The sequence below is a fragment of the Zonotrichia albicollis genome (genome assembly GCF_047830755.1).
Source record: "Zonotrichia albicollis isolate bZonAlb1 chromosome Z unlocalized genomic scaffold, bZonAlb1.hap1 SUPER_Z_unloc_1, whole genome shotgun sequence".
NCBI classification, from domain to species: Eukaryota; Metazoa; Chordata; class Aves; order Passeriformes; family Passerellidae; genus Zonotrichia; species Zonotrichia albicollis.
The window spans coordinates 158,901-173,094 of record NW_027428339.1 but is presented as its reverse complement, the minus strand read 5'-3'; the positions used below and the strand labels follow the sequence as shown (position 1 = coordinate 173,094).

The window sequence follows — 14,194 nt, the reverse complement described above, 5'->3', positions numbered from 1 at the left end:
TATTGTGGGTTGATAATTCTGTCTGGTTTTGGGAATATAAAATGTCCAGGCTGGGATTGATAATTCCAGCCTGAAATTTATTATGGATTGATAATTCTGCCTGGTTTTGGGAATATAAAAATATTCCAGGCTGGGATTGATAATTCCAGCCTGGAATTTATTGTGGGTTGATAATTCTGTCTGGTTTTGGGAATATAAAATGTCCAGGCTGGGATTGATAATTTTATTTTTGGGAATAAAAATTTTCCAGGCTGGGATTGATAATTCCAGTCTGAATTTATTATGGATTGATAATTCTGTCTGGTTTTGGGAATATAAAAATATTCCAGGCTGTGATTGATAATTCCAGTCTGAAATTTATTATGGATTGATAATTCTGCCTGGTTTTGGGAATATAAAAATGTCCAGGCTGGGATTGATAATTCCAGCCTGGAATTTATTATGGATTGGTAATTCTGCCTGGTTTTGGGAATATAAAAATATTCCAGGCTGGGATTGATAATTCCAGCCTGAAATTTATTATGGATTGATAATTCTGTCTGGTTTGGGAATATAAAATGTCCAGGCTGGGATTGATAATTTTATTTTTGGGAATAAAAATTTTCCAGGCTGGGATTGATAATTCCTGCCTGGAATTTATTATGGATTGATAATTCTGCCTGGTTTTGGGAATATAAAAATATTCCAGGCTGGGATTGATAATTCCAGCCTGAAATTTATTATGGATTGATAATTCTGTCTGGTTTGGGAATATAAAATGTCCAGGCTGGGATTGATAATTCCAGCCTGGAATTTATTATGGATTGGTAATTCTGCCTGGTTTTGGGAATATAAAAATATTCCAGGCTGGGATTGATAATTCCAGCCTGAAATTTATTGTGGATTGATAATTCTGTCTGGTTTTGGGAATATAAAATATTCCAGGCTGGGATTGATAATTCCAGCCTGAAATTTATTATGGATTGATAATTCTGTCTGGTTTTGGGAATATAAAAATATTCCAGGCTGGGATTGATAATTCCAGTCTGAAATTTATTATGGGTTGATAATTCTGTCTGGTTTTGGGAATATAAAATGTCCAGGCTGGGATTGATAATTCCAGCCTGAATTTTATTATGGGTTGATAATTCTGCCTGGTTTTGGGAATATAAAATGTCCAGGCTGGGATTGATAATTCCAGCCTGAATTTTATTATGGATTGATAATTCTGCCTGGTTTTGGTAATAAAAGGATTGGAAATTATATTCTGTTTATTTTTGGGAATGCCATGGCCAAAACTCCGGAATTGAGTGCAGGAAGACTCCTGGTTTTTGTAGTCTCTAATTCAAATTATCCAAATTATTATGACTCCAATTATATTCCTATTTTATAACCATTTCATTCCTATGAAACTTTTCAAAGTTTCAAAATAAATTATCGGCATTTTTCACAGATTATTATCAATTAACCCATCCCTGGCTGATGAGAACTTTAGAACTTTGTCCTAAACAATTCCCAAGCTGTCCCCAAACATTGAATTTTAATAAAGAATATTAGGAATATACCATCCCAGTTCATCCTGAATTTCCAGGATTGGAATTTCCTGCAGCCTCCTCATTACCCAGGGTTTGATTTCACATCCCCCCAAACGAGTCCCGGCGGAATTAGCCCCTAATTAAGGACATTGTGAAATATGGCAGGGGCAAAGGGAATTACACCGGATTACTTTATTAATAATATTCCTTAACGACGCTGGAAATTGCTATTAGGGCCCGCACATCCCTGCCTGGCTATGGGAAGAGGCTTTTGCTATGCTAATCTAGCACAATTTTCTTTTCAATGTAAACAAATTATGCTCTATTAATATGCTGTTCTCCTCGCATAGTTAATTATTGGAACAGGAAGGAATAAAATGCTGTGGCTTTGGATGTTTGGGATGGGAAAAGGCTCCAGAAATGCTTTAATAGGGAGTTAATTATGCCCAGAATTCCAAGGGGGTTGCAGTTGCATTCAGTGCTGGGCTGGTCAAATATTGGGAAGCTGGAATTTCAATATGGAATGGGAATTTTAATATTCAAGATGGGAATTTCAATATTGACTGGGAATTTCAATACTGAATGGGAATTTCAATGTAGAATGGGAATTTCAATATTGACTGGGAATTTCAATATCGAATGGGAATTCCAATATTGAATGGGAATTTTAATGTTCCATATGTGAATTTCAATATCGAATGGAAATTTCAATATTGAATGGGAATTTTAATGTTCCATATGTGAATTTCAATATAGAATGGGAATCTCAATATTCAATATGGGAATTTCAGTATTGAATGGGAATTTCAATAATGACTGGGAATTTCAATATAGAATGGGAATCTCAATATTCCATATGGGAATTTCAATATTGAATGGGAATTTCAATATTGACTGGAAATTTCAATATTCAATATGGGAATTTCAATATTCCATATGGGAATTTCAATATAGAATGGGAATTTCAATATTGAATGGGAATTTCAATATAGAATGGGAATTTCAATATTGAACGGGAATCTCAGTATTCCATATGGGAATTTCAATATTGAATGGGAATCTCAATATAGAACAGGAATTTCAATATTCCATATGGGAATTTCAATATAGAATGGGAATCTCAATATAGAATGGGAATTTTAATGTTCCATATATGAATTTCAATATTGACTGGGAATTTCAATATAAAATGGAAATTTCAATATCGAATGGGAATTTCAATATAGAATGGGAATTTTATTATTCAATATGTGAATTTCAATATTGAATGGGAATCTCAATGTTCAATATGGGAATTTCAATATTGAATGGGAATTTCAAAATTCCATATGTGGATTTCAATATAGAACGGGAATTTCAATATTGACTGGGAATTTCAATATTGAATGGGAATTTCAATATAGAATGGGAATTTTAATATTCAAGATGGGAATTTCAATACTGACTGGGAATTTCAATATAGAACGGGTATTTCAATATTCAATATGGGAATTTCAATATAGAATGGGAATTTCAATGTTCCATATGGGAATTTCAATATAGAATGGGAATTTTAATGTCAAATGGGAATTTCAATATTGAATGGGAATTTCAATATTCAATATGGGAATTTCAATATAGAATGGGAATTTTCATGTTCCATATGTGAATTTCAATATTGACTGGGAATTTCAATATTCCATATGGGAATCTCAGTATTCCATATGGGAATTTCAATATTGACTGGGAATTTCAATATAGAATGGGAATTTTAATGTTCCATATGTGAATTTCAATATTGACTGGCAATTTCAATATTGAATGGGAATTTCAATATAGAATGGGAATTTCAATATTCAAGATGTGAATTTCAATATAGAATGGGAATTTCAATATTCAAGATGGGAATTTCAATATTGACTGGGAATTTCAATATTCCATATGGGAATTTCAGTATTGAATGGGAATTTTAATGTTCCATATGTGAATTTCAATATAGAATGGGAATTTCAATATTCAATATGGGAATTTCAATATTGAATGTGAATTTCAATATCGAATGGGAATTTCAATACAGAATGTGAATTTCAATATAGAATGGGAATTTCAATATTGAATGGGAATTTCAATATTGAATGGGAATTTCAATATAGAATGGGAATTTCAACATTCCCTATGCAAATTTCAATATGGAATGGGAATCTCAACATCCCATATGCAAATTTCAATATTGACTGGGAATTTCAATATTGCAGAGGGTTCCTTTGCACCCTCAGTCCCCATCCCAGGGCGATCAGGAACCAGCAGCTCGTGGCACAAATCCAAGGAGAGAATTCCAAATGGCCAATCTCCATCTCCAGCCACCCACACTGAGTTTTGTCTCTTTTAGCACCTTTTCCTGTCGCTAAGTCTGGCAGCATCCAAAAATCCCGGCACTCCAAATTCTGCAGCAATATTGTGAAAGCAGGCTGGGAACTGAGCTTGGCAAATGCTGATTTTCTGTGAGGAAATTCTGCATTTTTCTGATGGATCAGGAGCATCTAAACCCAGTGACCTCAGCCAGGTTTGAGGAGGGAAAAAGCAAAATAAAAAAAGAACAAATGGGAAGAAAAAAAGACATGATCCTGCCAAAATCCTGAAAAAATTTGAGGGGAAGAGCATTGGAAATAAAATATCTTTGCAGAGTGGTGGCTGTTTGTCTGACAGATGTCTGCAATGTTCTGGGAGCTGGAGTCATGCTCCGAATGTAAATAAGATTATGGGCCTTGCAATATTTCCTTTTCCCTGCATTGGAGGGTTTTTCTTTCCCTCCCTATCCCCACACATTTTTTGCCTTGCTCAGGTTTGTCCTTTCATCCAAAGGATCCAGCTGTTGGACCAAAAAGGGCAATTTCTGCCTAAAAATACAACTTAAAAAACACAACTGCAACCATCATCTCCCTGGAACGAATCAAAGGCTGGGCAATGGAATTTCCTGAGGCCTGGATGTGGGAAAGGGGGCAGCAAATTCCCATTTTTGGGGAGCAGGGAGCCATTCCCTGGCAGGAATTGTTCATTTTTTACCTTTTCATTTTAGAGATGAATTCACCCCAAATTCCTGAGGAGCAGCTCCAAGGCCCTGTGGCAGGAATTGTTCATTTTTACCTTTTCATTTTAGGGATGAATTCACCCCAATTCCTGAGGAGCAGCTCCGGGGTCCTATGGCAGGAATTGTTCATTTTTACCTTTTCATTTTAGAGATGAATTCACCCCAAATTCCTGAGACAAACCCAAGCAGCAGCTCCAGGGCCCTGTGGCAGGAATTGTTCATTTTTACCTTTTCATTTTAGAGATGAATTCACCCCAATTCCTGATACAAACCCAAGGAGCAGCTCCGGGGCCCTGTGGCAGGAATTGTTCATTTTTACCTTTACATTTTAAAGATGAATTCACCCCAATTCCTGAGGAGCAGCTCTGGGGCCCTATGGCAGGAATTGTTCATTTTTACCTTTTCATTTTAGAGATGAATTCACCCCAAATTCCAAGACAAAACCTTTCCTCAGAGCTCCGGATTGATGCCGATGTTCAGGCCATCCCTCGGGGCAATTTCTCCTGGGATAACGACGCGCTCCCACCCCACATAAATGAATTTTAATTAAAGGAATGCACCCATCTTGCCCATCCCAGAGGTTTCCCTGCCCATCCCGTTTTTTCCCGGTGTCACCAGGACACTCTCCAGCTGTTCACCAAGCATGTGTCAACATTATTTACCAAGCGAATGTGATGATAATTCCGGAATAAACACGGCCATCCATACTTAATGCCTTTCGCAATCAGCCCCGGCGCTGGAGACATGTGCTGCCTGGAAAAAAAAATAAAAAAAAATAAAAAATTAAATATATTCCGGCTGAAAAATTCATTTCCAAATGGGCTGCAGGGTTGCCAGCAGATGGGAAGTCACGAGCGGGCCCTGCTCTGCCGTTTAACCCTTGCTGTGCTGGGATGGATGATGGAGAGAGGATCCTGCCAACACCTGGGTTGGGAGCGCAGATGTGCGGAGCTGCTGGGAATGATAAAAATGTGCCTGGTAAAGGAGGGAGGAAAGGGTTGGGTCAGGTTTTTATTTCCAGATCAAAGCTTTAAAGGTTTGTCTGGCGGGGCCTGGAGCCTGCCACAGGTGGGGGAAAAATTGGGAAAAAAACTGGGGAGAAATTGGGGAAAAATTGGAATAAAAATGGGGAAAAATTGGGGAAAAATTGGAATAAAATGGGGGAAAAAATGGGGAAAAATGAAAATAAAAATGGAAAAAAATTGGGGAAAATTGGAATAAAATGGGGAAAAAAATGGGGAAAAAATGAAAATAAAAATGGGAAAAAATTGGGGAAAAACTGGGAAAAATTGGGGAAAATTGGAATAAAATGGGGAAAAAAAATCATCAAATGCATGGAGCTGCCTAAAGGATTGCAGGGTAAAAATGGGAAAAATTCAAATTATAATGGGGAAAAATTTTAATTATAATAGGGAAAAATTGGGAAAAAATTGGGAAAAAATTGGGAAAAATTGGAATCAAATGGGGAAAAATTGGGGAAAAAATGGGGAAAAATTAGGGAAAAAATGAAAATAAAATGAGGAAAAATTGGAATAAAATGGGGAAAAAATTGGGGAAGCAAGCTCCATCTCATGATAAATCGGAATTTTTCCAGCCCAGGCCTTGGTCAAACCAGCCCCTGCCATCCACATTAGAGAGGATCCAAACGCCAAAATTGGGAATTGTTATCCCAGAGAGATGAGGGAGCTGCAGGGTTCCCATTCATCCACTGGAAGTTTTCCATATGTGAATTTCAATATAGAACAGGAATTTCAATATTGAATGGGAATTTCAATATGGAATGGGAATCTCCAAATTCCATAGGTGAATTTCAATATTGAATGGGAATTTCAATATTGAATGGGAATCTCCAAATTCCATATGGGAATTTCAATATTGAATGGGAATTTCAATATTGGATGGGAATCTCAAAATTCCATATGGGAATTTCAATATTGAGTGGGAATTTCAATCTAGAATGGGAATTTCAATATTGAATGGGAATCTCCAAATTCCATAGGGGAATTTCAATATTGAGTGGGAATTTCAATATTGAATGTGAATTTCAATATTGAATGGGAATTTCAATCTAGAATGGGAATTTTCATGTTCCATATGTGAATTCCCAATTTTTCCCACCGAGGCCCTGCACCATGACCTGACCCCGGTGCCTTTGGGGGTTTCTTTTCCTCCTTTGCCAGGAAGGTTTTATCTCATCCTAAATGGAATTGTCCCTTTTGAGTGGATCCAAACCCCAAAATTGGGAATTATCCCAGAGAGTTGCAGGGCTCCCATCCATCCCCACACATCCCCTATTTTTCCCAATTTCTCCCTCAAGGTATTTTTTTTATTTTCCCCCCTTTTTTCTCCATTTGAAAACTCCAATTTCTCCATTAATTCGCCGCAGCTGCCGAGACGTTGCCGTGCTTTTGATGCCGGTTATTAACGATGTGCTGGCTCCTCTTTTTTCCCAAAGATCAGTTTGTACTTCCCCCCCTTTCTCCCTTCTCCCTCGCCTCTGATGGAGCTCAGATGTTTGAGGAAGTTCATCTCCCAGCTATTAGGAAATGTGTGGGCAGCTCAAAAGACACTGGGGAGGAGGAAGAAGCTGTTCCTTTTTATTCCCCTAAAGAAAAGCATTTTTGGCTTCGTTTCGGGGTAAAAAAAATGTTGTGGCTCCTTCTTGATTTCCATGTTTTTGGGAGATGTTTGCAGCGTTGCAGTTTTGGGTTTCTCCACCACTCCCAGCCCCAAGGGAGAGATCAGAAAATACAAATCCTCCTCCTCCTCCTCCTCCTCCTCTCGGTGCCAAGCAGGTGCTGAAATGTGAAGGGATTTCCGCGCTCCCAGGGCTGCGCTGTCGCTTTAAGAAAAAATAAACTCGGCTCTGAACTACCCAAAACCCTGCCATTTCCAGCCTGGGCTTGATTAATGATTTTTCTATCTAATAAAAGGTTCACAAACCATCTGTTTTTCTCCCTAATGCCTTGCCCAAAGGTTTTTCGTTCCTATTTCAGGCTTGGGGCCAACTGACATTCCCCTCTTTTTTTTTTTTTTTTCCCAGCCTTGTAAACAAACCCTTCTCTCTTTTTAATCTTCCAGGGCTGTTTCCTACCCATCGTTATGCATATTCATTGCGAGTAAACATTTTTAGTGTCTACACTTAATCTCTTCCACTGGCAATTACTGTTCGACGCTGTTTTGTAATGCAGAAGGGCCAACGCTTTCCCTTCTAATAACAGCTGGGTCGCAGATGGGGCCCGCAGTCATTGTAGAAAATAAAAATTTACAAGATGCCAGTGGAATTTATTTCGGTTTTATGGAGTCACAGGAGGAACCTTTCTGTTCTCCGCCCTCGGTGCAGGCTGCAGGCACGAGGCAGGCTTTTGACATTTCATCAAAGGGGGTTCAGGTAGGGGCTGGCAGCAGAGCAGGTGGATCCCATTAGGCAGTGCCGTGGTTCATTTATTTGGCAGTGATTGGCTGAGATGGGCGGCCGGGTTTGACATCCTGTGGGTATCTCGGGGAGCGTCCTGCTGCTGGGGTGGGCATGGGGGCAGCGTGGCACCGCCTTGGGGGTACTCTCCTAATGGGCACCCGGCCTGGGGACAGCCTGCTTGGGGACAGCCTGCTTGGGGGTACTCTCCTAATGGGCACCCCGCTTGGGGACACCCTCACTGGGGACACCATGGCACCCGCTTGGGGACAGCCTTCTGTAGGATGGCATCCTTGTCAAGGATGGCACCCGGCTTGGGGACAGCCTTGTTGGGGACACCTACATTGGGGCACCCTCATGGGGACACCCTGCTCTGGGCACCCTCATTGGGGCACCCTCATTGGGACACCCTCCTTGGGACACCCTCATGGGGGCACCCTCATTGGGGACACCCTGCTCTGGGCACCCTCACTGGGGACACCCTCATTGGGACACCCTCATTGGGGACCCTCTCATTGGGACACCCTTGTTGGGGGCACCCTTGTTGGGGGCACCCTCATTGGGGCACCCTCATTGGGACACCCTCATTGGGACACCCTGCTTGGGGACACCCTCATTGGGGGCACCCTGCTCTGGGCACCCTCATTGGGGCACCCTCATTGGGGGCACCCTCATTGGGGCACCCTCATTGGGACACCCTCATTGGGACACGCTCATTGGGGCACCCTCATTGGACACCCTGCTTGGGGACACCCTCTTGGGGACACCCTCATTGGGACACCCTCATTGGGGCACCCTTGTTGGGGACACCCTCTTGGGGACACCCTCATTGGGACCCCCTCATTGGGGCACCCTTGCTGGGGACACCCTCATTGGGGCACCCTCACTGGGACACCCTCATTGGGGACACCCTCATTGGGACACCCTCATTGGGGGCACCCTCCTTGGGGGCACCCTCATGGGACCCCCTCATTGGACACCCTGCTCTGGGCACCCTCACTGGGGCACCCTCACTGGGGCACCCTCATTGGGGCACCCTCATTGGGACACCCTGCTCTAAGATGGCACCCTTGTCAGGGATGGCACTTTCCTATGGGATGGCACTCTGGATGGCACCCTCATAATGGGCAGCCTCCTATGGGATGGCACCCTCATATGGGACACCCTCCTCTGAATGGCACCCTGCTTGGGGGCACTCTCCTATGGGATGAACCCTCCTATGGGATGGCACCCTCCTATGGGCACCCTCCTGTGGAATGGCACCCTCCTATGGGATGGCACCTTAGTCTGGGGTGGCACCTTCCTCTGGGACAGCATTCTCCTCTGCATGGCACCCTTGTCATGGATGGCACCCTGCTTGGGGGCACTCTCCTATGGGAAAGCACTCTCCTCTGGGATGGCACCCTTATTGGAAATACCCTCCTCTGGGATGGCACCCTCATAATGGGCACCCTCCTATGGGGCACCCTCCTATGGGATGGCACCCTCCTAATGGGCACCCTCCTATGGGACAGCACTCTCCTCTGGATGGCACTTTTGATGGGGACACCCTCCTATGGGATGGCACCCTCATTGGGGACACTCTCCTATGGGATGGCACTCTCCTATGGGATGGCACCCTCCTATGGGATGGCACTTTCCTGTGGATATTCCAGGATTCATTCCATGGTTCCCAGAAGGATCAGCCCTGGATATTCCACGATTCCCTGGATATTCCATCATTCCCTGGATATCCCATGATTCCCTGGACATTCCATAATTCCCTGGATATTCCATCATTCCCACAGGCTCAGCTCCCTGTGCCACTGTTTGCCCCCACACTGGGCACCTTCCCTGGCACAGCAGGATTTAGGGAACATGGAATGTGTTCCCAGCCCTGGATATTCCATCATTCCCAGGATATCCCATAAATCCCAGAAGGATCAGCCCTGGATATTCCAGGATTCATTCCATGATTCCCGGATGGATCAGCCCTGGATATTCCAGGATTCATTCCATGATTCCTGGATGGATCAGCCCTGGATATTCCAGGATTCATTCCATGATTCCTGGATGGATCAGCCCTGGATATTCCAGGATTCATTCCATGATTCCTGGATGGATCAGCCCTGGATATTCCATCATTCCCTGGATATCCCATGATTCCCAGAAAGATCAGCCCTGGATATTCCAGAATTCATCCCATAAATCCCAGCAGGATCAGCCCTGGATATTCCAGGATTCATTCCATGGTTCCTGGATGGATCAGCCCTGAATATTCCATCATTCCCAGGATATCCCATAAATCCCACAAGGATCAGCCCTGGATATTCCATCATTCCCTGGATATCCCATAAATCCCACAAGGATCAGCCCTGGATATTCCAGAATTCATCCCATAAATCCCAGCAGGATCAGCCCTGGATATTCCAGGATTCATTCCATGGTTCCTGGATGGATCAGCCCTGAATATTCCATCATTCCCTGGATATCCCATAAATCCCAGCAGGGTCAGCCCTGGATATTCCATCATTCCCTGGATATCCCATAAATCCCAGCAGGATCAGCCCTGGATATTCCAGGATTCATTCCATGATTCCCAGAAGGATCAGCCCTGGATATTCCATCATTCCCTGGACATTCCCTCATTCCCAGGATATCCCATAAATCCCAGCAGGATCAGCCCTGGATATTCCATCATTCCCAGGATGGGATTGAAGATCCCTTGTGAAAAATTTGAGTATCTGATGCTTGGCTTTTGGCAAATATACAAATGAATATTCTATGTGTTGTGGTAGAAAGTGATGCTGGATTTATTCTCTTAAATTTAGTTTTAGGTTATAAAAAATTGTTTAAATAGAAACGATGCTTTTTAGGATATTTTTTGAAAGAAAGGACTCCCAGCCCCAGGACACCTGAATCTTTCCGAGAAAAGGAATTTATTGCCCTCTCATGAGAAGAAATGAACTTCTTCCTGCCTTGAAGGCATTTCAGTTCAACACTGACTGCGACCTGTCCTGGTTTTCCTCTTGGAAAAGCAGGATAATGTTTGCCTGCTCCTGATTTGCCTCCTCCTCATTTTGGAGACAACTTCCAACCCCTCTGATCCAAGCAGGAATTCCAGCTGTCCTGAATTAGGGAAAACCAAAATGCTCCAGCCTCTGCATTTGGCACAGGAGTATTTCCTGCTGCATCTCCATCCTGCAGCTATAGCCAGCCCAAAATAAACTGCTGGGCCTGCATGAATCATGGCAAACGTCATCCCAGCCATGGGAACAGGGAGAGGTGGGAATTCAGGGGACAGCTCAGCCAGGAACAGCGGCTCTGCCAAATTTTGGGAAGTTTATCTTGGAATTTGGTGTTTCCTGCACCCAATTCCAGCTGGAATTTGGTGTTTCCTGCACCCAATTCCAGGAGGGATTTGGTGTTTCCTGCACCCAATTCCAGGTGGGATTTGGTGTTTCCTGCACCCAATTCCAGCTGGGATTTGGTGTTTCCTGCACCCATCTCCAGGAGGGATTTGGTGTTTCCTGCACCCAATTCCAGGAGGGATTTGGTGTTTCCTGCACCCAATTCCAGCTGGGATTTGGTGTTTCCTGTACCCAATTCCAGGTGGGATTTGGTGTTTCCTGCACCCAATTCCAGCTGGGATTTGGTGTTTCCTGCACCCAATTCCAGCTGGGATTTGGTGTTTCCTGCACCCAATTCCAGCTGGGATTTGGTGTTATTCCAGGTGGGATTTGGTGTTTCCTGCACCCAATTCCAGCTGGGATTTGGTGTTTCCTGCACCCAATTCCAGCTGGGATTTGGTGTTTCCTGCACCCAATTCCAGGTGGGATTTGGTGTTATTCCAGGTGGGATTTGGTGTTTCCTGCACCCAATTCCAGCTGGGATTTGGTGTTTCCTGCACCCAATTCCAGCTGGGATTTGGTGTTTCCTGCACCCAATTCCAGGTGGGATTTGGTGTTTCCTGCACCCAATTCCAGGTGGGATTTGGTGTTTCCTGCACCCAATTCCAGGTGGGTTTTGGTGTTTCCTGCACCCAATTCCAGGTGGGATTTGGTGTTTCCTGCACCCAATTCCAGGTGGGATTTGGTGCTTCCTGCACCCAATTCCAGCTGGGATTTGGTGTTTCCTGTACCCAATTCCAGGAGGGATTTGGTGTTTCCTGCACCCAATTCCAGGTGGGATTTGGTGCTTCCTGCACCCAATTCCAGGAGGGATTTGGTGTTTCCTGTACCCATCTCCAGCTGGGATTTGGTGTTTCCTGCACCCAATTCCAGGAGGGATTTGGTGCTTCCTGCACCCAATTCCAGGTGGGATTTGGTGTTTCCTGTACCCAAATTCCAGGTAGGAATTCCCAACTGCAGAGCCCTCAAGGAACCTCTCACTCCATCTCCTGCCACTTTTCCACCATCCCAAGTGGCCTTGAGCAATTCCAGGGCTGGAGCAGCCACCTAGGAAGGTTTGGTTTGGTTCGGTTTGGTTTGGTTTGGTTTGGTTCGGTTTGGTTTGGTTTGGTTTGGTGAAAGCAGCAGCTCCAGCTCTCCCCTTCCCCCCTTTTGTTGAGTTTTTCACCTACTTGGCTGTGGCCCAGCAAGAGCCTGCACACAAGTGAGAGACCCTGGAGCCGCAATCCTCTCCCAAGCTGGCAGCAGCACTAAGATTAGAGAAAGACAAGTGTGAGGGAGCTGTGAATGCTGCTAAGGATAGTAAGGTATGAGTAGGAGGCAGCCAGAGCCCAGTGCGAGTACCCAGAGATTGGGGAGAGGCAAGGGAGTGCCTGGCATTAATGCCCACATGGGCATTGATGGGGTGTGGGCACTGCTGGGATCCACAGCCTGTGCCTAAATGGGCATTAATGGGGTGTGGGAGCTGCTGGGATCCACAGCCTGTGCCCACATGGGCATTAATGGGCATTAATGGGATCCACAGCCTGTGCCCAAATGGGCATTGATGGGGTGTGGGCACTGCTGGGATCCATAGCCTGTGCCCAAATGGGCATTAATGGGCATTAATGGGCACTGCTGGGATCCACAGCCTGTGCCCAAATGGGCATTAATGGGGTGTGGGAGCTGCTGGGATCCATAGCCTGTGCCCAAATGGGCATTCATGGGCACTGCTGGGATCCATAGCCTGTGCCCAAATGGGCATTAATGGGCACTGCTGGGATCCATAGCCTGTGCCCAAATGGGCATTAATGGGGTGTGGGCACTGCTGGGATCCACAGCCTGTGCCCAAATGGGCATTAATGGGCATTAATGGGCACTGCTGGGATCCACAGCCTGTGCCCAAATGGGCATTAATGGGGTGTGGGCACTGCTGGGATCCACAGCTTGTGCCCAAATGGGCATTAATGGGAGCTGCTGGGATCCACAGCCTGTGCCCAAATGGGCATTTCCTGGGCAGGGAGCTGCAGGGAAAGGCCTGGCTGCTATCAGCCATTGAGCTTATCCACGTTATTTTCATGTATATTTATATTGATATGATGTGTAATTATATATTATATAATATATAACCAGCCAGGTTATTTTCATGTATATTTATATATTGATATTGATATGATCTGTAATTATATATTGTATAATATATAACCAGCCAGGTTATCCAGGTTCTTTCTAATGTATATTTATATATTGATATTGATATGATGTGTAATTATATATAATATATCACATACTGTATCTATATTCTATATTGATAACTTTCCCTGTGAACCTTGTTCTCAGCAATTTCTGCAATTTCCCACTCAGGGCCCCCCAACCCTTCCCAATTTGTTATTGTTTGTAAAATGCCGGATAAAATAGAAATGATGCTCTCAATTGAAACCCAACCTCACGCTGTTGCCAGCTTTAATAACAGTTTTGACAGATGAGATTTCCATCATCTGCTTTTGTCTTTGTCAAGGCTCCTCCAATAAATGCTCGCAACGAACAGATGTGACTATAAAGGCTGAGGCATCAGGAGCTGAGCTTTGTCAAGTGCTACCACAGATAAATTCATTCCTAGTTTGAAGCTTCCACTGAGTGCTGGGACATCCCTTTTCCCTTTTTGGTGCCAAACAAGGCACCAGTTTAGCCAGGGTAACAAACTGGGAGCAGAAATCTGATATCCTCCCCAAAATTCCTGCTCATTCCTGCCCTGTGATCTCTTTATTCCCTTCCCAATGGGGCACCAGTTTAGCCAGGGAGCAGAAATCTGATATCCATCAAAAGGGAA

The 14,194-nt window shown here is 43.9% G+C and overlaps 1 long non-coding RNA gene across 1 annotated transcript in view; it reads right to left on the bottom strand.

Moving 5' to 3' along the window:
* Positions 1–5,566, bottom strand: part of LOC141727336 (uncharacterized) — a 31,216-nt gene extending 25,650 nt beyond the window's left edge. Inside the window, exons 1-2 of the long non-coding RNA XR_012578353.1 lie at positions 5,506–5,566; positions 5,244–5,334 (exon numbers count right to left, since the gene is read on the bottom strand). This is a non-coding gene — a long non-coding RNA (uncharacterized LOC141727336). The remainder of the gene's footprint in view (positions 1–5,243; positions 5,335–5,505) is intronic.
* Between the last annotated feature and the right edge of the window lie 8,628 nt (positions 5,567–14,194).